The 25,652-nt window shown below is 40.6% G+C and overlaps 1 non-coding gene across 1 annotated transcript; it reads right to left on the minus strand.

Moving 5' to 3' along the window:
• Positions 1 to 24,779: 24,779 nt before the first annotated feature.
• Positions 24,780 to 24,853, minus strand: Trnat-ugu (transfer RNA threonine (anticodon UGU)). The gene has a single exon. It is a non-coding gene; the product is annotated as a tRNA-Thr (tRNA).
• Positions 24,854 to 25,652: the final 799 nt, after the last annotated feature.

Raw genomic sequence — 25,652 nt, forward strand, 5'->3', positions numbered from 1 at the left:
AAATGCATACCTTAAGAACTGTGAGGACTTGTTCGTCTTCGCTAGCATAAAACATATCTCCACTATTGAACAAGTGCTCATAGCTCCTCAGGTACGCATTTTGTGGCCCATGTTTACCGGACATGTTTTCTTACTTTGATCCATACTACCACCTTTGAAAGTTAGCAACAACAGTATCAGTACTTGTATTCCACCGTCAGAGGTAAGATAACGATTTTCCCTTTTAACTTTCGACTCATTCGTTTTCGGTACTGGGGCCCTTACCCCAAATTGATACATAATCACGGCATCACACTCTATTTACATACATTTGCCGGAGCTGGCGCCTGTATTTTGATGCTCCGTAGCCTCGTTAGATGACGTTTGCAGGCATGAGTTACTATGTAAAATTGCAAGCTCTAGAAATGTATAAAGAAAGCAACGGAAGAGAAATTCGGGAAATTAATGGAAGATAAGAATGAAGAAATAGAAGTTGTTTCCAAATCGAACTTTCATTTTGCTGCTGCTGATTTGAAATTTCGTGGCATTTATTCACTCTGAAGAGGATCGCTCAAACGATGGTCGAAATGTCGTTATTTCAGTTGTTTCACTGTTTTATAATGACATGGCCTAGTACTCAAAATGATTTTCTTCAAGTGTAGTAATTCTATCGCTTCTCCGATATTTTCAGTATGATATTAGTATTTTTTGCTACACCTAGCAACTTTAGTAGTGCTTGAAACGATGAAAATAGTACCTAATACTTTTTGATATGGAGACAGAAACGGTGCTTCGTTTTAATGATGACAATATATAGGAAAATTCAGCCATGTTTCTGCGAAGTTGCACAACGCCGAAATCCTGAAATACATCCGTATATTTCGAATGCAGTACAACAGCTGTAGGTAGGAGACGAGGTACTGGCAGAAGTAAAGCTGTGTGGAGGAGGCGTGAGTCGTGCTTGGGTAGCTCAGATGGGAGAGCATTCGCCCACGAAAGGCAAAGATCCTGAGTTCGAGTCTCGGTCGCGCACAAAGTTTTAATCTGCCAAGAAGTTTCATATCAGCGCACACTCAGCTGCAGAGTGAACTAATTCTGGAAACAGCTGTATAGTTACTGGAGAGATACAGGATATTCCAAAATTCCCGTAAAAAACTTCTAGGGAACTGAGTGACGATATTTTGAACTGGAACCCATGTATGGAAACGTATGTTCGTGCTACAGCCGTATAAATGCATCTTCGCTAATGTAGTATGCAACAGGGTAATCATCACTGGAGGGGGGCTACTTACGTCGGATCGTATGATGTCATTTGACGGCTGTCCTACCTCTCTGAACTGGTTCGAGTCTCGTTCATGTGTCTGTGAGTGATGGAGCAACATTGCTGAGTACACTTTTGCCGAATACACCGACATGAGTATTCTGTGTGACCAAGCTCACAGTACTGGAAGAGCTGCTCGTCGCCTTTATCAAGATAGTTGTCCTCAATGTCTGACTCCTCCCCACACGCTTTTCGTTACACTTGCGCAACGTCTTCGAGAAAGGGTGCCTTCGCCGTCAGTTGGTGCGTCTGTGGTGCCCCATGGAGACGCAGCGCACGCGAATTGGAAAATATACTTATATGGATATGGTATCTGTTCTTTCGGACATGTCCGAAAGGACACTACAAATGTAGTGTGTGGACATACAAGGTGAGAACGTGGCTCTCGCAGGAGGCCTGCGCGAGATAGTCCCTGCAGTCCCTGTGCCCTCGGTGGCTCAGATGAATAGAGCGACTGCCATGTGAGCAGGAGATCCCTGGTTCGAGTCCCGGTCGGGGCACACATTTTCACCTGTCTTCGTTGATATATATCAACGCCCGTTATCAGCTGAAGATATTAATTTCATTCTAATTTCGAACTGGAAAAGGCCCTCCTGTAAAATCAGTGTGTCTGAAACCGATTTTTTTTGTTTCTTTGGTTATTAACGAGTGGAACTGTAGAACAATAGATGTACTGGGTCACATCTACTCTGAATTGCCAAAGAAACTAGTATAATAATGCGTATTCAAACACAGAGATATGTAAACAGGCAAAATATGGTGCTGCCGCCGGCAACGCCTGTGTAAGACATGTGTCTGGCGTAGTTGTTAGATCGGTTACTGCTGCTACAATGGCAGGTTATCAAGATTTAAATGACTTTGAACGTGGTATTATACTCGGCGCAAGAGCGAAGGAACATAGCATCTCCGAGGTAGCGATGAAGTGGTGATTTTCCTGTACGACCATTTCACGTGGGTACCGTGAATATCAGCAGTCCAGTAAAACAACAAATCTCCGACATCGCTGCGGCCGGTAAAGATCCTGCAAGAATGGGGACTGAAGAGAATCGCTCAGCGTGACGAAAGTGCAACCATTCCGTAAATTACAGCAAATTTCAGTGGTCGTCAACAAGTGTCAACATGCGAACCATTCAACGAAACATCATTTACATGGGCTTTCAGAGCCGAAGGCCCACTCGTATACCCTTGCTGACTGCACAGCACAAAGCTTTACGCCTCATTTGGGCTCATCGGTACGAACATATTGCCTGGTTGGACGAGTCTCATTTCAAAATGTATATAGAGTGTGGACGTGTACGGGTATGAAGACAACATCATGACTCCATGGACCCTGCATGTCAGCTGCGGACTGTTGAAGCTGGTGGAGGCTCTGTGACGTTGTATGGCGTGTGCATTTGGAGTGATGTGGGACCCCTGATACGTCTAGATACAGCTCTGACTGGTGACACGTGCGTAAGCATCCTGTCTTATCACCTGCATCCATTCATGTCCATTGTGCATTCCGACGGATGTGGGTAATTCCAGCAGGACAAGGCGACATCCCAGACAACCACAATTGCTACAGAGTGGCTGCAGGAACACTCTTCCGAGGTTAAACACTTCCGCTGGCCACCAAACTCCCCAAACATTCTGTACGTTTTCAGTAAATTGTATAGCATTATCGAGCATATCTGGGATGCCTTGCAACGTGTTGATCAGAGGAGATCTCTAATCGCTCGTACTCTTACGGATTTATGGGCAGCTCTGCAGGATTCATGATGTCAGTTCCCTCCTGCGCGACTTCAGCCATTAGTCGATTCCATGCCACGGCGTACTGAGGCACTTCTGCGTGCTCTCGGGGGCCCTACACGGTATTTCTTTGGTTCTTCAGTGTAACAAACTACTTGTCAATGTGACAGCGTTACCAACATGTTTTCAAATGGTTGTAGCACACGGTACGTTGCCGGAGATGGGTTACAATTTAAAATACGAGTATTATGTACTCAGTCCCCTCTACAAGTTCTAGCAGTTAGTGATGGGAATTTCAGAACATCGTGTACGTTTCCAGTAAATTGTATAGCCGTTGTCGTACTACAGTTGGTGTCTGCGAAAACATTTCATAATTCGTGACAGATCGTCAGGCGCGACTGCAGACGTCCGCAGCGTTTACCCAGGGCGCGTCTTGGCTACGGCAGCTCTGACGGCCACGAGAATAACCGGAGGTAGAGAGCGCAGCACGTCTAGTTTGAAGGACATTTTCAACTACTGTTGCCAGAGGTGTCTCTTTCTAGAGATACGACGACTCGCCGCAAGTAAGCTTTAAGCGGAAAGCCAAATGCTCCAACTTCTGGCCTCTGCTAACATTTCGAAATACACTGTCCTATCAGTAAGTGTACAGACACCTATTAGTGGACATTAATATGCAGTGTGTCCACCCTTTGTCTCTATGGCGGCTTGAACTCTGCTCGGGACACTAAGTGAGGTGCCTGCCATAATTTACGCACCACACACGGAGATAGTATCTACGTGTTTGTTTTTGAACATGCCAGACAATACAGTGCTCAGCAAGATTGCCATGTCTCTCACCAATTTTGAACGTTTGGAACACTATGGGGAGGTTCTTTAAACCAGGTCGCGATTTTGACGATGAAACGAACCAACTGAACTGAATTTGGTACGATATCCGTCAGGAGGTCATCCACTAACTTTATCAATGTCAAGCCGTATAACTGCCCGCGTAAAGGCCAGAGTTTGACCAACACGTTATCGACTTATCAATTTGTGAAGCTCTTTCTCTTGAATTAATCATCCAGTTTTTCTGCAACTGTAATCATTCACTTGTCCCTACACGTACATGACGTGTATCGATTTCCATCGCACTGGGGTAATTCCTCCGGGATACGTTTATTTTCCTTAGTGTGTAAATATATTTGGAGCGTGTCATTCAAAAACGTTTGAAACGAAATAGAGGGGAGCGGGTTGTTGTTAGGAGAACATAATGTATTAGACTCGCGGATCATGTGGTGTTATTGGCAGAGAGCGAAAGAAGTATGACTGAAATGTTAAAAGAATTAAACAAGAGACGTGAGTAAATTGGAATGAGAAATAATAAGAAAAAGCCAAAATGTCCGGTGGTAAGTGCAAGAAAAGTAAGAACAACTATAATGTTAGGCAGGAAGATACAGATCAATTTAGTGTTTTTAGATAACTGCGACGCGCTATTATGGACGACGTTAGAAGTAATAAGGAGGTGAAAACACGTATAGCAATTGCCAACGAGATGTTTCATAACAGGAGGCTTTTATATGAGTGTGTTGATAGGGGATAAAATAGGCAGGCACAGTGAGAAATGAGGTGGTGCTAAGTGGGAGAACAGAGAGAAATTTTAAAGGTAGCAGGATGAGGAAACACAATTGGCATGGACACTAAATGAGAAGAGATTGTTTATTGATGGTATGGAGGAAATAGTGAATGAAAGAAGAAGAAGAAGAAGAAGAAGAAGGAGAAGAAGAAGAAGACGACGCAGAACATACCAGGTGGTGGACAGCGTAAGGACAGAAAATAGTTGTGAGAAAACAATAGGGTAACAAATGATGGGACTGCATGGAGAGGTACATGTGAAGACCTGCCCTAGAGCATAACACTCATGATGGCGGTGGTGATGGTGGTGGTGGTGGTGGTGGTGGTGGTGGTGGTGACGATGACGATGAAGAGGAGACTTATTTAGGACATTTTCCAATACGCCCATTTTCTTGTAATCGAAATTTAAACAAAAAAATAGGCAGCATATAATCTGTACTCTACAAACGACTGTGAACTGCATGTCAGATGGAACTTGCCATTATACCAGTTACTAGGACTTATTCCCACTCCACTGACGCATGGAGTGTGCGAATTGTGACTGCTTAAAACCCTCTGTGCGTGCTGTGCTTAGTCTAATCTGGTCTCCACGCTTCCTACAGTTACGATACGTAGGCGGTTTCAGTATATTCCTACATTCATCATGTAACGAAGGTTCTAGAAACTTTCTAAGTAGGCCTCCTCGCGATACTTTGCTCTTCCACGGGATAGTCTGTGTCTATCATCAACTGTCCGTTAGTTCAGTTCTTTGAACACCTTCGTGATATTCTCCTATGGGTCAAACAAACCTGTGAGCATTTTTTGCTGCCCTTCTCTGTATATGTTCAATATCCCTTGTTCGTCCTATCTGGTACTGATTGCAATTCCCCAGTATTGTACCAATGAACCGCACGCGCTTTACCTACAAATATGCTTATATGATCGTTCCATTTCATACCCCTACAAATTTATACACTCAAGTATTTACACGAGTTAACAAATTCCAGCTGTAGTCATCGGACTACGTAGTCTCATTTTGTGTAATGTTGATTTTGTTGATATCGTCCCTGTAGAATATTTGACTATGCTAACAGAGCCTCAACCTCACCTCTGCTTGCACGGCTTCGAACTATAAACGTCCTCGAATGTGTTCCGTAAGTTTTGGAGACAGACGAAAATGGGATGGGACCAAGTCGGGGCTGTGTGGAGGTCAATCGATGGCAGTGAACGAACGGCATCGGAGTGCTGCAGACGTCGCAGCGCTCGGCTGTAGTTCGGCGTTGTAATGCTGAAGAGGAGGGTGTTCCACGTGCGGACCAACTCTTCCAGTTCGTGCTTTCAGTTGTCTGAGCTGTTCCTCACGCACCGACACAGTTACATCACACACCGCTATGTTACACGGTACAAATCGGAACCCTGTAGCAGCAGAGGGCTGCAGATATGTAGAATAAAGATGTAGAATGTTACTAACGTTTTTTAACTGGAAAGCTTAAGAGTTTTCAAATAAAACATTTGGAGTAATTACTTATCAGCACGCCCTTGTGTTATATGCACAAAACCAAGAAACGGTTTCCGAGCAAAGTATGCTATCCATTTAATTGAACATCTTTATAACGTACATCAGTAGTAAACCTTATGGTGATGGTGAAATTTCGGATTTATATTTACATTGAAAAACGATTAATATCTGGCCAATACACAATTAAAATGGCAGTAGCCAGGTGGATATTAACTGCAATACCGCCCACATTGCCACGGTAAGTGGAAGAATTTGTTTTCCGACACATGTCGCCATGTAACTGTCGCTCATGGCGATACATTAAAGAGTTCTCTGTCTCCACGTCAGAGAGCCAGTACCCGGCATCACTCTAACGAAATAAAGACGCAATTTCTGTGTGCCGCATTTGAAGGTGAGTCTGTAAAGGCTACAAAACTAGTTAATGGAATTAAAAATATTTCAAAGAGTGAGTTGTTGCAGTTTTCCATTTTTATATTCAATAGACTAGTCACAGGCTCTAGATCCTCAGTGGATATGCTTAATCGGTTGTGATACTATTTGAATTGTTGAGCGCGTGATGTGTCCCTCCGAGATTAATTTTGCCTGGGCTTTAAGCGACTCACCGGTCAGCATTTACAGAGCTGCCAACTACATCTCGCATATTATTAGGCTCATTTTGAACCGCAGCTAAGGGAAGCGAACGCAGATCGAACGTGCATTCGCAATCATTCCCTCTATTGACTACCATTCGCCTATATTCAACATTTAAGGATTCCTCCGGAAATATTTCAAGTAAACTTTCTCTGGATATTTTACGTTTGTTTCCAAGCGCCTGCCAGTTCAATTTCATCAGAAACTCTGTGACACTCTCCAACGGGTCAAACAAACCTGTGACCATTCGTACAGCCCTTCTTTGTATACATTCAGTATCGCCTGGCAGTCGTATCTGATTATGATTCAAGAATCTCTAGCAATATTGGGGGATGGGTCACACGAGTGATTTCTAAGAAATTTCTTTTGTACACATATTGTGTTTTCCTAGAATTCCACCAACGAATGGCAGCCTGCCACCATCTTTCCCTAAGACTGCGTCTATGTGACGGTTCAATTTCAAATCTCTAGAAATTTTTACACCTAGGTATTCGTGTGAGTTGAGCGATTGAGAATTTTACTCGCTGACACTATACCCGTAGGATAAGGTTATTTCGTTTTGTGAACCGAACAATTTTACATTTCGGGAACATTTAAACCAAGTTGCCAGTCTTTGCACTACACTGAAATCTTATGAGGGCGTGACTTCTTTCAGACAGTACTTCATTACAGACAACTGCATAATTTGCGGAAAGTTTGAAGTTTCAAATAGACCGCGTAACCACCACCCCCTTCTCCCCTCCAAATTGCTATCTGAAGACTGGAAGTCCCATATGTAAACCACCTTCAGAAGTTCGTTTACTTTCCGTATCAGTTAATGTGTTAAATACTTCACCTGAAGAAGCATAGCCTTTTGCAGTTGAAGACGCTCTGTTTTAAGAGAAGCTAGTTTTTCGAAAACATCTGAATGTTTATGAGCTAGGTGTTGTACAATGCTATAATATTTCAGGTACATTCAGCGATATATGTGGATACTGTCAGACAAATGAGTAGTAAAGAAGTAATAAACTCAAAATTCATGCCTAATGCTGACGCCTTACTGCATGAACAGCTAAAATGTAGGAGTGATAAAAGTCTTTTTTCCATTCATCATTCTGTCAGGGATGTCAGCGGGAAAAAAAAGTTTCGGAAATTTTCGAAATTGTGTGAGGTTTGTTGGAAGTCGCCAAGTGCTGCCATTCAGAAATGCACGCTTAATATAATCTGGATAATTTTCGCGCCATGAAATTATGCTGTCATAGGCGTGTACGCAGTTTCTAACTTTTAACGCCCGACTTATTGCGTTAAACCTATGCCTTTAAATGAGGGACGGAAGGAGGATTGTATTTAATGTGCCATCGATGTTGAGGTCATCAGAGACGCAGCAGGAAATGGCACTGCGTCAAGGAAGGGTAAAAGAAGTCCGACGTGTCTTTTTAAAGGAATCATCCCGTCATTTACTTGGAGTGATTTAGGAAAATCACGGAAAACATAAATCAGGGTGGCCGGACGCGGATTTAAACCGTCGTCCTCCCCAATGGGAGTCTCGTAGCTAGCGTTTCTGCTCTGGAACATGGGATTCCGGGTTCGATTCCAGCCGGGTTGAGGACTTTCTTCGCCCGAGGACTAGGTGTGTGTGTTGTCCTTATCATTTCGTCATCATTCGTGAAGGTGACGAGATTGGACTGTGTAAAGATTAGGGCTTTGAACAGGCGCTGATAACCGCGCAGTTGAGCACCCAACAAACCAATCTTCATCATCATCATGATCATCATCATCGTACCATGTACTAACCACTGCGCCAGCCCGCTCGGTATACTTTTAAATGAGTAGATTATGTCAGCATTTTTACTATTTACATTGACTTCATTCTTCATAAATGAAAGCATGAACTACGAGAAGACAAAGGAATTGGGATAACGAATGAGAAATATCTGATTGTGCTTCTGTTTGTATATGACATGATTCAAGTGAATGAAATGACCTGCAAAGATCTGCATACTACCTGAACGAAATATGCAACGAATGCAACTTTAAAATTTCTAGATTAAAACTAGTTTTGGATAATTTTGCTTTAGAACAGGTCTCTTAATCTTTCATTTAGGATACGCTTTAAGATCTGATTTTTACTCTGATACTGAAAATAAATTTCACAAATTCTAAGCTGTCTGTGGCACCATTATCAGAACATTGGGCAATAAAGTACAAAAAGAGATTGTCCCGAAATTCTGTAAAGTGGTCGCGGTTCCTGTGTTACGCTATGAAAGCGAAAACATGGTTAAAACAAAAAAAATTCAGACGGCAGTGATGAGGTATCTAAGAAATTCGAAGGGCTGCAGAGCAAGAAATGATTCGGAATGAAGATACTAGAGAAAAATGAGAAAAATTAAGTATTTTCAACAGAAACTAAAAAATTCCAAAATATCTTGAAGACTGGTGAGAATGCTAAGTCCCAGACTTCCCCAAAATATTCTGAACTACAAGCGGAATGGGAGACGTGATATTGAAAGGCCTTGGACGTGGGAGCAATTTCGTTTGAGAGACTATCCCGCGTGGCGACTACTGAAGTACTTATACAATTCTTAAGTTATACACCAAAATAAGTAAGTTTTAATGTAATTTACGTTCATCGATGTAAAAAAAAAAAAAAAAAAAACATTTCTTGCTTTCTAAAGTGGGCTATGTTCTTTCTCAGGGTTCAAACTGTCTCCATGCCAAATTTGAACAATATCTGTTAAGCGCTTTAGTCTCGAAAACGAAACAGACCGTGTTACAAAGAAGAAAAACAACTGAGAGAAAGAAGCGGCGTCACTTTCTGCAGGACGCGCCCATCATTTTGCAGGACAATATTCGGCACGCTTGGTGCAAGTCGTGATGATTTGTTCGCTATGTGGGGCTGGAAAGAGCCGCACCACTCACCACACACTCCGGACTTATGCCCTCGCGATCTCAGCTTGATTCCTAACGTGAAGGACGAGCTCTGGGGTATTCGGTTCGGAGCTGTTATGGAGATTCGTCGGACAATAGACCGCTCCATTCGAACTACCTATACAACTGGCGTAGCTACAGGTATCTTGCTCTTTTGACATTACTGGCGACGGCCTATATACGAGAGCTGCTCAAAAAATATCCAATCTCTAGTAATTGTTGAAATCAACAATGGTATCAGGGCGTGCGTGCGCTCATGTTTTCAGGCATACATAGCACACATACCTGATTTTCTCCACTACTCCGGAACACTTGCAAGTGGTACACGTCGGATTTAGTAATGTCAGCAAAATGACGCCATTGCATGACATTTGGCTTCAAGCTCGGCGATTCTCAAGTTGAAACCATCATGTGATTGAGGACGAAGTAATGGGTAATACACGGCTAAAGGAGTGGTACAACCGTTTCGAAGGCGGCCACTAATCAATGAAGACAGAAGCCAGTTAATGTACGCCCTCAATATCCGCATATCAGGTCGTCACTGACCCCGAAAGAACCCTAATGAAGCAGAATAGACGAATCACAACCAGAGTAGTTGCAGTCTAATCTAAAAGCCGTAAATTCAACTAAATACATAGGTATTACAATCACGAACAAGTTAAACTGGAAGAAACACATCGAAAATGTTGTGGAGAAGGCTAACCAAAGACTGCGTTTTATTGGCAAGACACTTAGAAAACGTAACAGACCTACAAAGGAGCCTGCCTACACTACGCTTGTCCGTCCTCTTTTAGAATAGTGCTGGGAGATGTGGGATCCTTACCAGATAGGACTGACGGAGAACATCGAAAAAGTTCAAAGAAAGGCACCATGTTTTCTATTATCGCGAAATATGCGAGAGAGTGTCTCAGAAATGATACAGGATTTGGGCTGGACATAATTAAAAGAAAAGCGTTTTTCGTTGCGACGGAATCTTCTCACGAAATTCCAATCACCAACTTTTTCCTCCGAGTGCGAAAATATTTTGTTCACACCGATCTACGTATGGTGGAACGATCACCACGATAAAATAAGGGAAATCAGAGCTTACGGAAAGATACAGGTGCTCATTCTTTCCGGGTGCTATACGAGATTGGAATAAGAGAGACTTGTGAAGGTGGTTCGATGAACCATCTGCCAGGCACTTAAATGTGATTGGCAGAGTATCCATGTAGATGTAAGTATAGGTGTTCACATTATTTTTCCTATCCCCTGTATGTGCATATCGCTTCCCACGAACTTTGTTACCTCAATGTCGATATCTGCACCATTTTCGAAATATGTAAGCTTACTTATATTATCTGTAATGTTAACATACAACATGAAAGGTAAGGCTCCCAACACACTTCCTGTGGCACACGTGGCTACTTTTACACGTACAGATGAACCTCCATTCAAGATGAGATGCTGTGTCCTCCCTACAAAAATATTTTACTGGCTGTACTTTATACGATACAGGCAAACGCTCAACTACAATTGCTGTTAACTGTGCGGTAACTTGTAGCGTATCAGAAGCGGTTTAGGAAAATTGTTTCAAATGAGTATACGCACTCGTATTTCGGCAGGTGCACAGTTTTGCCTTTCAATTTTCGCACGTTTCCCAGATACTTTTTCGAAAATGTCGAGCAAAACAAATCGAAATGTTTATTACATCATGAAACAACGAAGAAGCAAATGCGGGTTTGTTCGCAAACCCGAAGCAACATCTGGTGCAAGAGTCATGGGTTTTAATAAAGTAGCTGTCGATAGTTTTTCTTTTCGTTGCTAACAAATGTAACTGGCAAACACATACTAATGACTTCTCAAATATCTAATTGTGATGGAATAGGCGTTTCGGTTAATCCTAAAAACCAATCGAAGATCGCAGCTTGCAAGGGGAAACGTCAAGTAGGATCGTTAACATCTGCAGAAAGGGGCGAAACAGTAACCAGCCTCATTATTACGTCAGCAAGCGGAGCTTACATGCCTCAAACTTATTTTTCCACGAAAGAAGAAGCAGAAAAAAATTTAGTTAGGACTGGCAGAAAGAGGTTGCGCTGAGGTCCACAGCACCGCATGGATGGCCACAAAATCATTCCTTGTATGGTTTCGAAAATTTGTGGAATTTTCAACGGCATAAAAGGACTTTCCAGGTCTCCTTATATTAGATGGCCACTCAGCACATACGACATACATTGACGTTATGAACTATGCGAGGGAGAGTTGCGTTTCGTTGCTATCTTTACCACCACATTGCTCTCACAGACTTCAGCCGCTTGATGTTTTTTTATGAAGCCTTTAAGCCTTCGTTACAGTGATGAGCTTCGAAAATGGCTACGAAGCCATGCAGGGAAAGTCGTAACTATCTTTCAAATTTCAACGCTTTTTGGTTCAGCTTTCGTCCAAAATGCTAAAATGCAACAATGAAAACAGCTATTAAATGTTTCGAAGCTAATGGAATACGGCCCACAGACCCATCCATATTCACCGATGCAGACTTCCTTCCGGCAGACACATTTGACATCAAACAAAATAGGTCGTCAGATAAAGAGTTTATCATATCTGAACAATTGGAATTGCCTCCACCTAGCACACCAGCTAAAAAAGACGACGCCAACGGGCTGGATAATCAAGCGGGCGAGGTTTCAGCGAATTGTAACAATGAACTGCCGCCTAAGAATGACAAAGTTATTGAGGCTAATTGTTCTAATCCTTGATGCTTTTGGATGACAACTGACAACACCTCATTTCATATTTCACTACAAATTCTGATGCCCTTGCAAAAGTTAACGAAAGCAAGAAAAGAGCGAAACTGAAGATGGGGAAGACTGTTGTTTTAACTGATTCGCCGTACAAAAAAAAGAGTTAGAAGCCATTATTAAGGAAAAATAGAAGAAGAACTTTGCCAAAGAAGAAAGTGCAAAGAAAAAATTATTTGCAAAAGAGAATAAAATTAAGAAAAAAAAAAGAAAGAAAGGGCCTGAAGATAAATGGAAAAAAGGACAGAATACAATACTAAGGAGAGTGATTATGAGAAAAGTTCCGACTGTGAATGTTTATATTGTCGTGGGTTTTATTCAAAATCAGTTGAAGGTTGGGTCGCTTGTTCCACGTGCAAAAAATGGACACACGATTCTCGTGCAGGAACAGATAGCGAAGATGATGAGTCTTTCCTCGTGTGTGAATTTTGTAAACAGCCTTAAGAAAAGGATACAATACATGAATGCTGTAGTTTGACATTAATATTCACTTTAAACTAAATAAATACCGACCAAGCCAATATTTTCTGCATTTCCGATAATTTTATACGGTTTTGTAATCACTTGTACTTACCACCCCATTCTGCCGCGTGCACAGGGCAGAATGGGGCAAATGAAATACATTTCTGTTTTTGAGTGAAAAATAATGTTGTTTTATTTTATGGCAATGTTCTTGTATTTTTGTGATTAATACATCATAAGGTGTTCATATAAAAATTGGTAACTCTCTTATTTATCACTTTTGTAATTTAATCAAAGTTTTCAATTTTGTACCCCATTCTACCCCAGGTTCCCGTATGTGTCGGATAAGAAAGATAAAAATACAATCGCTACTCGTTTCTTTAACGACAATTTAAGCTGTGCTCTCGGGTTCCTCCCATCGTTCATCACGATATATTACGAAAAAAATCATAGTTAACGATCATTATAAATTGCTCTAGAAACGAAGGCAATCACAGTTAACATTTAATAAGGCGACTGGTATCCTTCGAAACGCTAACTAATGACCGTCATGCTAAACGTCATGGGTCAAAGTGGACGGGTGGAATCGCAATACGCCCTTTGCCCACGATCGCTACTTTCTGTCAAGTTGTGCCATTAATTTCTCTGCTCCCTAATCTGTTTTCGTATCTCCCAATCAGCTATTCGATATAAACTTTTTTAGCATTCTTCTACACCACCACATTTCGAAAGTTTCTAGCCGTCTCCTGTTTGGAGAACTAGGCATATTAACTACTGATTCGCAATAAGAACTAGGCATATTAACTACTGATTCGCAATATATTTATTCCGAAGGGCAGAAGGTACCTCGAAAACAATGAAAATAATTTTTTTATTGGTGATTGTACCTGTTTGAGTTACACTTAGTGCGAATATAAAAGTATTTTAGTCCAAATCCTTATTTGAAGGTCCTAAATGTCGGTTTAAATGGCAGCTTGCTATGTAAGGCATGCCCACTTGTTTCTTTGTGACAGCTCTTCGTTGAGATGATAAGCCTAGGGACATTTTTTCCCGTTGCTTTGAGCTTTCACCTATTGAATACATTTTTTCTTGTCTCGTAGTCAGTTGTTTGCTACAGTAATAACGTATCATGGGTGTTTTTCGTTTCTGAACAAAACAAATGCCAAGATCTACCCACAAAGTTTTCGAGAGAAGTTCTAGAAGACTTGCAAGAAATAAAATAGTGAGTATCATGAAACAAATGTTTTGTTTTTGTACGGCATGCGTACTATTGCAAAGGAACGAAAAGCTTTACGAGAGATGTAAAAAATTTAAAAAAAACTTTACAGTGCGCTGCTTGCAATAAACAGGAGAGGAATCTATGACACATGCAGTGAAAGAAACTATGAATTTAAATGAATGCATGTACGTCGCTAAGTGCAATACAACTTTAAATTTTCCGTAACTTTTCTAACTAAATGTACCTTTCCTCTCAAACCATTTATCCTAGAACCATGGAATTCTAACGGTCAGTTGTCTTACTGGAGGGCATGAAGAGTCGACGGGCATGAAAGGGAAGCAGTAGTGGGGAAGGGAGTGAGACAGGTTTGTAGTCTATGCCCGATGTTATTCAATCTGTTTATTGAGCAAGCAGTAAAGGAAACAAAAGAAAAATTCGGAGTAGGAATTAAAATCCATGGAGAAGCTTTATTATAAAGAACACTGTTGCCTTTTTATTTTTGAAATTTGCCCATAAAACTTGTCTTTCAAAATTTTTCCAAAAATTTCACTATTAATATATTATTCATGAAAAATAGTCAGCTTGTTGGAAATTAGTGGAAATGCATGTAAGAAATGTTTCATGTTTTACCGTTAATATAACACAGCTTGAGATAAGGGACGTGGAAATAGATCAATTTAACATGGCGGAGATAGAAGATACCTTCTCCCCTTGAAATTTGTCTTTGAAAACAAATGAATATTTTCAAATCAACAGCTCATTTCAAGCAGTTATTACTAGAAACATGTATAATCTCCACAAAATTTTGGAAGCTAATTACTTTGGTGCAAGAAAGTCTCCATCATTCAGGAAAACGAATTTTCAATAACTTGGCGGCAGCCATAAAAAGCTTTACTACTGACAAATTTCAGTTTAAGAGGAGCCTAAAGGATTTATTAAACCATCTCCTCCGACACTATTAATGAATTGAATTTTTTTAGGAGAACTAGGGCGCGCGCGATTGTGAGTGAGAGAGAGAGAGAGAGAGAGAGAGAGGCGGGGGGGGGGGGTGTCAAGTAATGCGAGTACAATCACAATTATGTCAAAATTTTCATTCCTCATTCCATGTCCATGATCAGTCTACTTGCGATCTGTGGAAGGTAAATTAGCATATTAGTTTCCCACTGAGTATCTCCTCATTATGGATCAATTGCAACGGAAAGTACATATAATCTAATCTGACCCACTTGTCTGTCCCAAATCTGTTGAAGGTTACACATGAGACAGGTGCCTTCATATTTTTGTTGTTGTAGTCTTCAGTCCAGAGACTGGTTTGATGCAGCTCTCCATGCTACTGTATCATGTGCAAGCTTCATCTCCCAATGCCCACTGCAACCTACATCCTTCTGAATCTGCTTAGTGTATTCATCTCCTTCCTCGATTTTTACCCTCCACGTTGCCCTCCAATATTAAATTGATGCCTCATAACGTGTCCTACCAACCGACCCCTTCTTCTAGTCAAGTTGTGCCACAAACTCCTCTTCTCCCCAATACTATTCAATACCTCGTCATTAGTTATGTGATCTATCTATCTGATCTTCAGCATTCTTCTGTAGCACCATATTTCTAAAGCCTCTATTCTCTTCTTTATCGTCCATGATTCACTTCCATACTTGGCTACAGTCCATACAAATACTCGGATAAAAGACTTCCTGATACCTAAAGCTATACTTGACGTTAACAAATTTTTCTTCTTCAGAAACACTTTCCTTGCCATTGCCAGCCTACAATTTATATCCTCTCTACTTCGACCATCATCAGTTATTTTGCTCCCCAAATAGCAAAACTCATTTACTACATCAAGTGTCTCATTTCCTAATCTAATACCCGCAGCACCACCTGACTTAATTCGACTACATTCCATTATCCTCGTTTTGCTTTTATTGATGCTCATATCATCCTTTCAGGACACTCCATTGCGTTCAGCTGCTCTTCCAGGTCCTTTGCTGTCTCTGACAGAATTATAATGTCATCGGCGAACCTCAAGGTTTTAATTTCTTCTTCATTGAATTAAATTCCTGATCCGAATTTTTCTTTTGTTTCCTTTACTGCTTGCTCAATAAACAGATTGAATAACATCGGGGATAGACTACAACCCTGTCTCACTCCCTTCCCAACCACTGCTTCCCTTTCGCGTCCCTCGACTCTTACAACTGCCATCTGGTTTCTGTACAAATTGTAAATAGCCTTTCGCTCCCTCTATTTTACCACCGCCACCTTCAGAATTTGAAAGAGTATTCCAGTCAACATTGTCAAAAGATTTCTCTAAGTCTACGAATGCTAGAAACGTAGGTGTGTGTTTCCTTAATCTAGCTTTTAAGAGAAGTCGTAGGGTCAGTATTGCCTCATGTGTTCCAGTATTTCTACGGTATCCAAACTGGTGTTCCCCAAGGTCGGCTTCTACCAGTTTCTCCATTCGTCTGTAAAGAATTGGCGTGAGTATTTTGCACCTGTGACTTACTAAACAAATAGTTCGGTAATTTTCACATCTGCCAACACCTGCTTTCTTTGAGATTGGAATTATTATATCCTTCTTGAAGTCTGACGGTATTTCGCCTGTCTCATACATCTTGCTCATCAGATGGTAGAGTTTTGTCAGGGCTGGCTCTCCCACGGGTGTCAGTAGTTATAATGGAATGTTGTCTACTCCCGGGGCCTTGTTTCGGCTTAAGTCTTTCAGTGCTCTGTCAAACTCTTCACGCAGTATATCATCTCTCATTTCATCTTCATCTACATCCACTTCCATTTCCATTATACTGTCCTCAAGTACACTGCCCTTGTATAGATCCTCTATATACTCCTTCCACCTTTCTGCTTTACCTTCTTTGCTTATAGCAGGGTTTCCATCTGAGCTCTTGATATGCATACAAATGGATCTCTTTTCTCCAAAGGTTTTTTATTTACTTATTGTTCCGTGGGACCAAATTAAGGAGAAATCTTCATGGTCATGGAACGAGTCAATATATGAAATTATAACACGATAGTAGAAACAGATAAAATGAAATATAAAAACATAATCAGGCAACAAGCCGTAAGTATAAATAAAGAAAATCAACAATGTAACACTGGAATGAGCTTAATTTTTTAGCTCTTCCAGGAGCTCCTCGACAGAATAGAAGGAGTGAGCCATGAGGAAACTCTTCAGTTTAGACTTAAAAGATTTTGGGCTCCTGCTAAGATTTTTGAATTCTTGTGGTAGCTTATTGAAAACAGATGCAGCAGAATACTGCACTCCTTTCTGCACAAGAGTCAAGGAAGTGCATTCCACATACAGATTTGATTTCTGCCTAGTATTAACTGAGTGAAAGCTGCTAACTGTTGGGAATCGCCTAATATTGCTAACAACAAACGACATTAAACAAAATATATGCTGTGAGGGCAATGTCAGAAATCCCAGACTATTGAATAGGGGCCGACAAGAGGTTCTCGAACTACATATAGCTCGAACAGCCCGTTTTTGAGCCAAAAATACCTTTTGAATCAGAAGAATTACCCCAAAAAAATAATACCATACGACATACACGTATGAAAATATACAAAGTAGACTATTTTTCGTGTTGAACTGTCACTTATTTCAGATACTGTTCTAATGGTAAATAAAGCAGCATTTAGTTTCTGAACGAGATCCTGGACATGGGCTTTCCACAACAGATTACTATCTATCCGAACGCCTAGGAACTTGAACTGTTCCGTCTCGCTTATATTATGCCCATTCTGTCTGATCAAAATATCGGTCCTTGTTGAATTGTGAGTTAGAAACTGTAAAAACTGAGTCTTACTGTGATTTAGCATCAAATTGTTTTCCACAAGCCACGAACTTATTTCATGAACTACATTATTTGATACTGTTTCAATATTACACACAAGATCCTTCACTGCCAAACTGGTGTCATCAGCAAACATAAATATTCTTGAATCACCTGTAATACTAGAAGGCATATCATTTATATAAATAAGAAACAGCAGTGGCCCCAGCACCGACCCTTGGGGAATGCCCCACTTAACAGAGCCCCATTGCGACTGAACATCACTACCACTCTCAATATTGCGGAGAATTACCTTCTGCTTTCTGTTCTTAAAGTAAGAGGAAAACCAATTCCATGCTACTCCCCTTACTCCATAACGGTCCAACTTCTGCAGTAATATTTTGTGGTCAACACAGTCAAAACCTTTCGTTAAATCAAAGAAAACACCTAGCGTTCGCTACCTTTTATTTAATCCGTCCAAAACCTCACAGAGAAAAGAGAATATGGCATTTTCAGTTGTTAAATCATTTCTTAAACCAAACTGTACATTTGACAGCAAATTATGTGAATTTAAATGCTCCAGTAACCTTATATATACAACCTTCTCGATAACTTTATCAAACACCGATGGCATGGAAATAGCTCTAAAGTTGTCAACATTATCCCTGTCTCCCTTTTTATAAAGTGGCTTCAGTAGAGTGTACTTTAATCGGTCAGGAAACCGACCACTACTAAAGGAAAAGTTACAGATATGGCTAAGTACTGGGCTAACATACACAGAACAATACTTCAGTATTCTGCTAGATACCCCGCCATATCCATGAGAGTTCTTGGTCTTTAGTGATTTACTTATTAAGTCAATCTCCGTCGACCTGTCTCTGCAGACCAGCCACTTCCTTTACGACTGACCATATGGTTTTAATTTTATCCTGAGACTTAGCTATTTATCTGCATACCACTTACTTTTTGCCTTCCTAATAACATTTTTAAGCACCTTACATTACTGTTTGTAATGGGCTGCTGCATTTAGATTTTGACTGTTTCTAACGTTTTGATATAATTGCCACTTTGTTCTATAAGATATTCTTATCCCTATAGACAGCCACCCAGGCTGCCTGTTTGTGCTAGTACCCTGTTTTGAACGTTCTAACGGAAAGCAACTTTCAAAGTGAACGAGAAAAGTCTTGAGAAAAGCACTATATTTATCGTCTACTGTCTCAGCGCTATAAACATCTTGCCACTCTTGTTCCTTGATAAGGTTTACAAAGGTCTCTGCAGCAACTGGATCAGCTTTCCTACACAGTTGATAACTATATTTATCATGTGTTGCAGCACAAAAATCTTTTAGAGTTATAATTTGTGCATCATGATCTGAAAGGCCATTCACCTTTTTGCTAACAATGTCCTTCTAGTAATGAGGAATGAACAAAAATGTTGTCTATGGTTGTTCTACTGTTCCCTTGCACTCTCGTTGGAAAGAACAAGGATTGCATAAGATTATATGAATTAAGGAGGTCTACCGGCATCCGTTTCCTTGCAGAATAACTTACACAATTAATATTGAAGTCACCACATATAACTAACTTTTTGTATTTCCTATAAAGTGAACCTCCTCTAACTTTAGCAAAATGTTGTGAAATCGGCGTCTGGTGATCTATAAATAACAACAATTAGAAGTTTAGCTCCATTAAATTTAACCACACCTACACAACACTCAAACACCTTTTCAGTGAAGTACTTTGAAACATCAATTGACTCTAATGGGATGCCGTTTTCCACATACATGGCTACTCCCCCACACCGCAAACAGCTCCTAGAAAAGCTGCCAGCCAACCTGCATCCGGGTAAAGGAAGCCTCTGAATTACCTCCTTAATGAAGAAGTGTTCAGATATACCAATAATTTCTGAGTCAACATCTATAAGTGGTTCACTAACTTTATCTCTAATCCTTGTACATTTTGATGAAATATACTAATTCCCTCATTACTCGGATGCCTAAGCTTTGTCAAAAGTGGTTCTTTTGTTAGAGAGAATTCCCTTAAGCAGGAATACCTATCAGCTGACTTCAATCTAAAAAAGGTGCAGCTCTAACACCCACTATTGCAGGAATTTTCCCATGAGTTCTCCCACCACACCCACCTATGCTGTCACTTTAATTTTCCTGTAGGCAGTATCTATCTTACCCCTAGTGATATGCGCCTCTACTTCCTTACATTTGTCCTCTAGCCATCCATGCTTAGCCATTTGCACTTCCTGCCGATCTCATTTTTGAGACGTTTGTATTTCTTTTTGCCTGCTTCATTCACTGCATTTTTGTCATTTCTCCTTCATCAGTTAAATTCAATATATCTTCTGTTACCCAAGGATTTCTACTAGCGCTCGTCTTTTTACCTACTTGATCCTCTGCTGCCTTCACTATTTCATGCCTCAAAGCTACCCATTCTTCTTCTACTGTATTACTTTCCCCCATTCCTGTCAATCGTTCCCTAATGCTCTTCCTGAAACACTCTACAACTTCTGATTCTGTCAGTTCAACCAGGTCCCATCTCCTTAAATTCCCAACTTTTTCCAGTTTCTTCAGTTTTAATCTACAGTTCATAACCAATAGATTGTGGTCAGAGTCCACATTTTCCCCTGGAAATGTCTTACAATTTAATACCTGGTTCCTAAATCTCTGTCTTACCATTATATAATCTATCTAAAATCTTGCAGTATCTCCAGGTCTCTTCCACGTTTACAACCTTCTTTCATGATTCTTGGACCAAGTGTTAGCTATGATTAAGTTATGCTCTGGACAAAAACCTACCAGGAGGCTTCCTCTAATTTCTTACCCCCATTCCATATTCACCTACTACGCTTCCTTTTCTTCCTTTTTCTACTATCGAATTCCAGTCACCCATTACTATTAAATTTTCATCTCCCTCCACTATGTGAATAATTTCTTTTATCTTATCACACATTTCATCAATTTCTTCGTCATCTGCGGACTACTTGTACTACTGTGGTGGGCTTGGGCTTCGTGTCTATCTTGGCCACAATAACGCGTTCACTATGCTGCTTGTAGTACCTAACCCGCAATCCTATTTTTCTTATTCATCATTAGACATACTCATGCGTTGGCTTCATATTAGACTTCCTAATACTTATATCTATATTCGATGCTAACAATGACGCCGGTGGATAGACTACCATGAAATAACTGACCGTCGAGAAAGTCACGAATATAACCGACAAGCTAATGGGCCCTTCGCAGGAAAAGGTTTTTCGCCGCAAAAAGCGGAAAACTGGAATCCAGCAAATGAGTAAAAAATATATATTCACTGACAGTAAATTAGTATACGTACACAACGTACACCACAGTAGACTGGGATTGCTCTATTACGTAATAGTTTTTGTCTTTGTATCTTGCAGCTTTAGTTATTTTTAATTAAAAGAGATTTTAGAAGGACCGAAAGAACATTTTGGACTACGCTACAGATCGTTTTGTTAGCACGGTCTTGACTTCGTAATCACTTTCTTTGACTTCGGCAACTCTCAACCAAAATCTCCAACCTAACCGAGACAATGCGCTACGATACAGCCGAGATCATGACAAGAGAATGGGCTACATTACACTTGAAGTAATTTTATATAGATACGGATCTCCATGACCTGTGTACGTCTAATATAAAAGATCTCCGAACCACTCTCCTCAAATAGATCGCAATCTTCACTTGACCTTTAACTGTTACTATTTCAGAATTAACAACCGAATTCAAAGAAAACTTGGCTACCAGTCACAAAACTAGAAAAATAAAAATAATAAAAGTGAGAACGTGAAACAGGTTAGCAATAACCATAAACAGGAGATTCTACAGGAAATAAAAGTGAGAAAGGAAATTATTAATATTATCGACCGTTTAGGAACTGTAGGCTACGAAAGGGATGAAATCATTTATCGAATAATTGGTGGAAGAGTTAGTGTGTTTTAAGATTAAATCCAAACAAGAATTAGAGAAAAATATATCGAAGCTAGGCCGATATTACGAAAAATTGCTAAATCTCGAGACAAATTGTGTCCTGTATTAGATGAAGAGTTTGTGCCCATAGTACGGATAAAACAGTATCTGCAGCATCAACAGAAACTTCGGACATGTGTTTCATATTTCATCCAAGCCTGCAGGCTATAAATACTTAAACAAAATACCACTATAGGGAAATTACCTACGAAGAAGTTCTTGGTAAAGAAACACAGGACACAAATACGTGTGTAGGCTTAATATGCACTACAACTGTGTTTAAAAATCACTATACTAGCTTTGGACTAACGACGACCGAATATCAATATAACCTGTACGCTTTCCAAAGCTGTTATCCATGAAAAAGCTAGACGGCGTATCGTGAACAAAATACAATTGAACACCGAAACAATGAAATTAGCTGACAATGGGCACTGACTTTAGTCAATGGGCACTGTTGAAAATTTGTGCCAGACCAGGATTAGCACCCCAGTCCCCTGGTTACTAGGGAGAGGCAATGATCATTGTGTGCGAATTACGCAGTGGACAACCTAATTGCACCAACTGCCCGAGCATGCCGTTCATCAGATCCAAATCCTCAATTTCTCCATAGACTGCTAATGCAGTGCTCCTTGAACATTATCCTCCTCGCCTTAATTATACAGTATATGGCAAAAAAAAATAAAAAAACTGACACCGAATATATACAAACTTGGCCTTACGAACATTGCAGACACATGTCGCACTTCAAAGAATTGACCGTTGCATTGTTTACTATAGACCACGAATAAAGTAACGTAAAAAAAAGCTCTGCGTCTATTGAGATCATGATTCAGAATTAAAAAAACTCTAATAAGTCGCCTGCATATTACAGTTGATGCCGAAAGAGGAGAACCACTATTTTCCCACAAACGGAAATATAGTTAAAATTACGCTTCTATTTCGGCTAGTTTCGGCGCTTACTAAAAATTGTACTGAAAGTTACATAGTGGACTCTCCCCTCACCCCACCAGAAACGTAGTTTTCGTGGCTGTTGTGCGACTTTTGTACACAGCTAGAGAAAATGTGTTAAATATGGCGCGGACGGAAACACTAGGCTACGCTACAGGGCAATCTGCTCGCACAACGTTTACTCGGCATTCATAATCGTTGGCATAAACAACTCTCAATCAAATTACCTCCCTACAACCTAACTTATATCTCGGGCTACACTACCCATCGGCCTGTCATCACAACCAAAATTTCATCAGGAGCGGGGATTTCCTGTATCTCTCTCTAGGCAAATATGTCAGTTATTGTAGATTGATTGTCAGTCTCAACTACAAGATTTACTAATGATAAACACTTTCGAGACGGCTCATAATTTTAGAATAGTTCTCTTCGTCTTACTTGGCATAAATTGTTCGCTGGCATCCCTACAGCTAGCTCCCTCAGTGTCTGCTTCTGCCATCGCACCACGCCAGTCTGTTGCTTTCTTAGCAGACCGAACGCACCGCACATCCGACACCTTCGGAATCACTCAATGGCCAGTTAGCAACTGAGCCGAGCACTGTTCACATTGTGAAAGGAAAACTATGCAAAGATGTACACTCAAATGGCACGACTGAGTAGCACACACACACAGTAATATCTGTGGAATGTCCATCGACGCGCGTGGAACGAAATTCTTCTCGCGAACGTACAACGTCTCCGAAAAAAATCTCGTGACTATATTCCGCCATTACGGCCAGGTTCTCATTCAAATGAGCAAAAAATGGTACATTTGGAAATTTTTTTGAGACAATGAAAATACATTCGAAGGATCTGTTTGGAAATTACGAGTGATCATACTATGAGCTTTATTTTAGATTTTCAGTAAAAAAAAAATGGCGCCCGTAATTATGATTTGATCAAGGGCCTGCGAGTTGAAGTACGCAGAGTGCGTGCAGTGTGGCCCCTCAGATGTTACCTGAAATCAAAAATGGATAACATCAGTTGATACTACATTATTTCTCTGAAATTAAAAATGGATAACATCAGTCGATATTACATAAAATTTGTGGGAACGCATACCGAACCGCAATGAAACAACCTTAAATTTAACGATACAGTGCTAATTCGAACTTTGAGTTCGATTTTTGGGGGTTTGTTTCACTCCTTATGCCCACACAAAAATTAGTTAATATTAACAAATGTCGTATTATAGCTATAAGCTCCTAAGAAAAATGTTTACTTTTCGGGGTCCGTGGTAGAAGTTAAGAGGTTGAATCACTTTTAGTTTATGCTGCATGCCGTTCTGAGAAATAAACGTTTCTCAAAAAAAAAAGTGTTCGAAGTTTAGAGAAAACTTTAAGTTATATTATTACTTCGATTTGCATGAACTGAGTGTTACATATATATTTTTAATGTTGCTGAACAGGAAGCTGAAGTCAGATTTTCAATATTCAAAGCGGCTAATCCAATACGGAGGGCACAGGATTATGTTTTGACCAATTTTTACCAAAAATGCATTTTCGTTATTTACGTTTAGTCTGCAATTCAAGGAGTGCTTATGAGCCCTACCTCTAGCTCGAATTGTTCCTACATAGCAATTCCCTGTTCTTCTTGGCAGGAAAGGCCGATCTGTGTAACTTGGATATGCAGCAATCGTTATTCGTCAGTATTTTCGGCGAGTCTGTTTGCATGCATTCTGTAGTATGAATCGTTTTGAGCACGTGCGACACGGGACGAGTTTTCATCTACATCTACATGGATACTCTGCAAATCACATTTAAGTGCCTGGCAGAAGGTTCATCGAATTACCTTCAGAATTGATAATTAATTGGAACCCTCAGATGCCGATAGGTGTTGTTGATACAACCTCGATGGGGACAGCCGAAAATGTGTTCCCCAACCGGGACTCGAACCCCGGATCTCCTGCTTACATGGCAGACGCTCTATCCATCTGAGCCACCGAGGACACAGATGAATAGCACGACTGCAGGGACTTACCCCTTGCACGCTTCCCGTGAGACCCACATTCCCAACTGTCCACAATCAACATACGTAATGTACGTAATAGGTATTTGCCCATCCACTCATTACTCGGGCACACTAAGGTGACGATTCCCGTAAGAGTTCGGACAATCTTTGCGCATTCGCACAGACGAAGGTTAATGGCTGGGTAGCCTTTAACTACATATATGAAGATAGTAACTGTTCTCGAAGGAACAGATACCACTGATTACCGTGCAGCTTTTCTAGAATAAATTATAATTAATTGAAACCCTCAGCTGCAGACAGGTGTTGATATACCTCGATGGGGACAGCTGAAAATGTGTACCCCGAGGTACATCAACACCTGTCGGCAGCTGAGCGTTTCAATTAATTATCATTTATTCTAGAGAAGCTGTACGGTCATCAGTGGTACCTGTTCTTTCGAGGCAGTTACTATCTTCATATACCTTCACAATTCTCTATTATTCCAATCTCGCATAGCGCGCGGAAAGAACGAACACCTATATCTTTCCGTACGAGCTCTGATTTCCATTATTTTATCGAGGTGATCGTTTCTTCCTATGTAGGTCGGTGTCAACAAAATATTTTCGCATTCGGAGGAGAAAGTTGGTGACTGGAATTTCGTCGCAACGAAAAACGCCTTTGTTTTAATCATACCCATCCCAAATCCTCTATCATTTCAGGGACACTCTCTCCCATATTTCGCGATATAACGTGCTGCCCTTCTTTGAACTCCGACAGTCCTATCTGGTAAGGATCCC

Source organism: Schistocerca serialis, chromosome 12, assembly GCF_023864345.2.
Source record: "Schistocerca serialis cubense isolate TAMUIC-IGC-003099 chromosome 12, iqSchSeri2.2, whole genome shotgun sequence".
NCBI classification, from domain to species: domain Eukaryota; kingdom Metazoa; phylum Arthropoda; class Insecta; order Orthoptera; family Acrididae; genus Schistocerca; species Schistocerca serialis.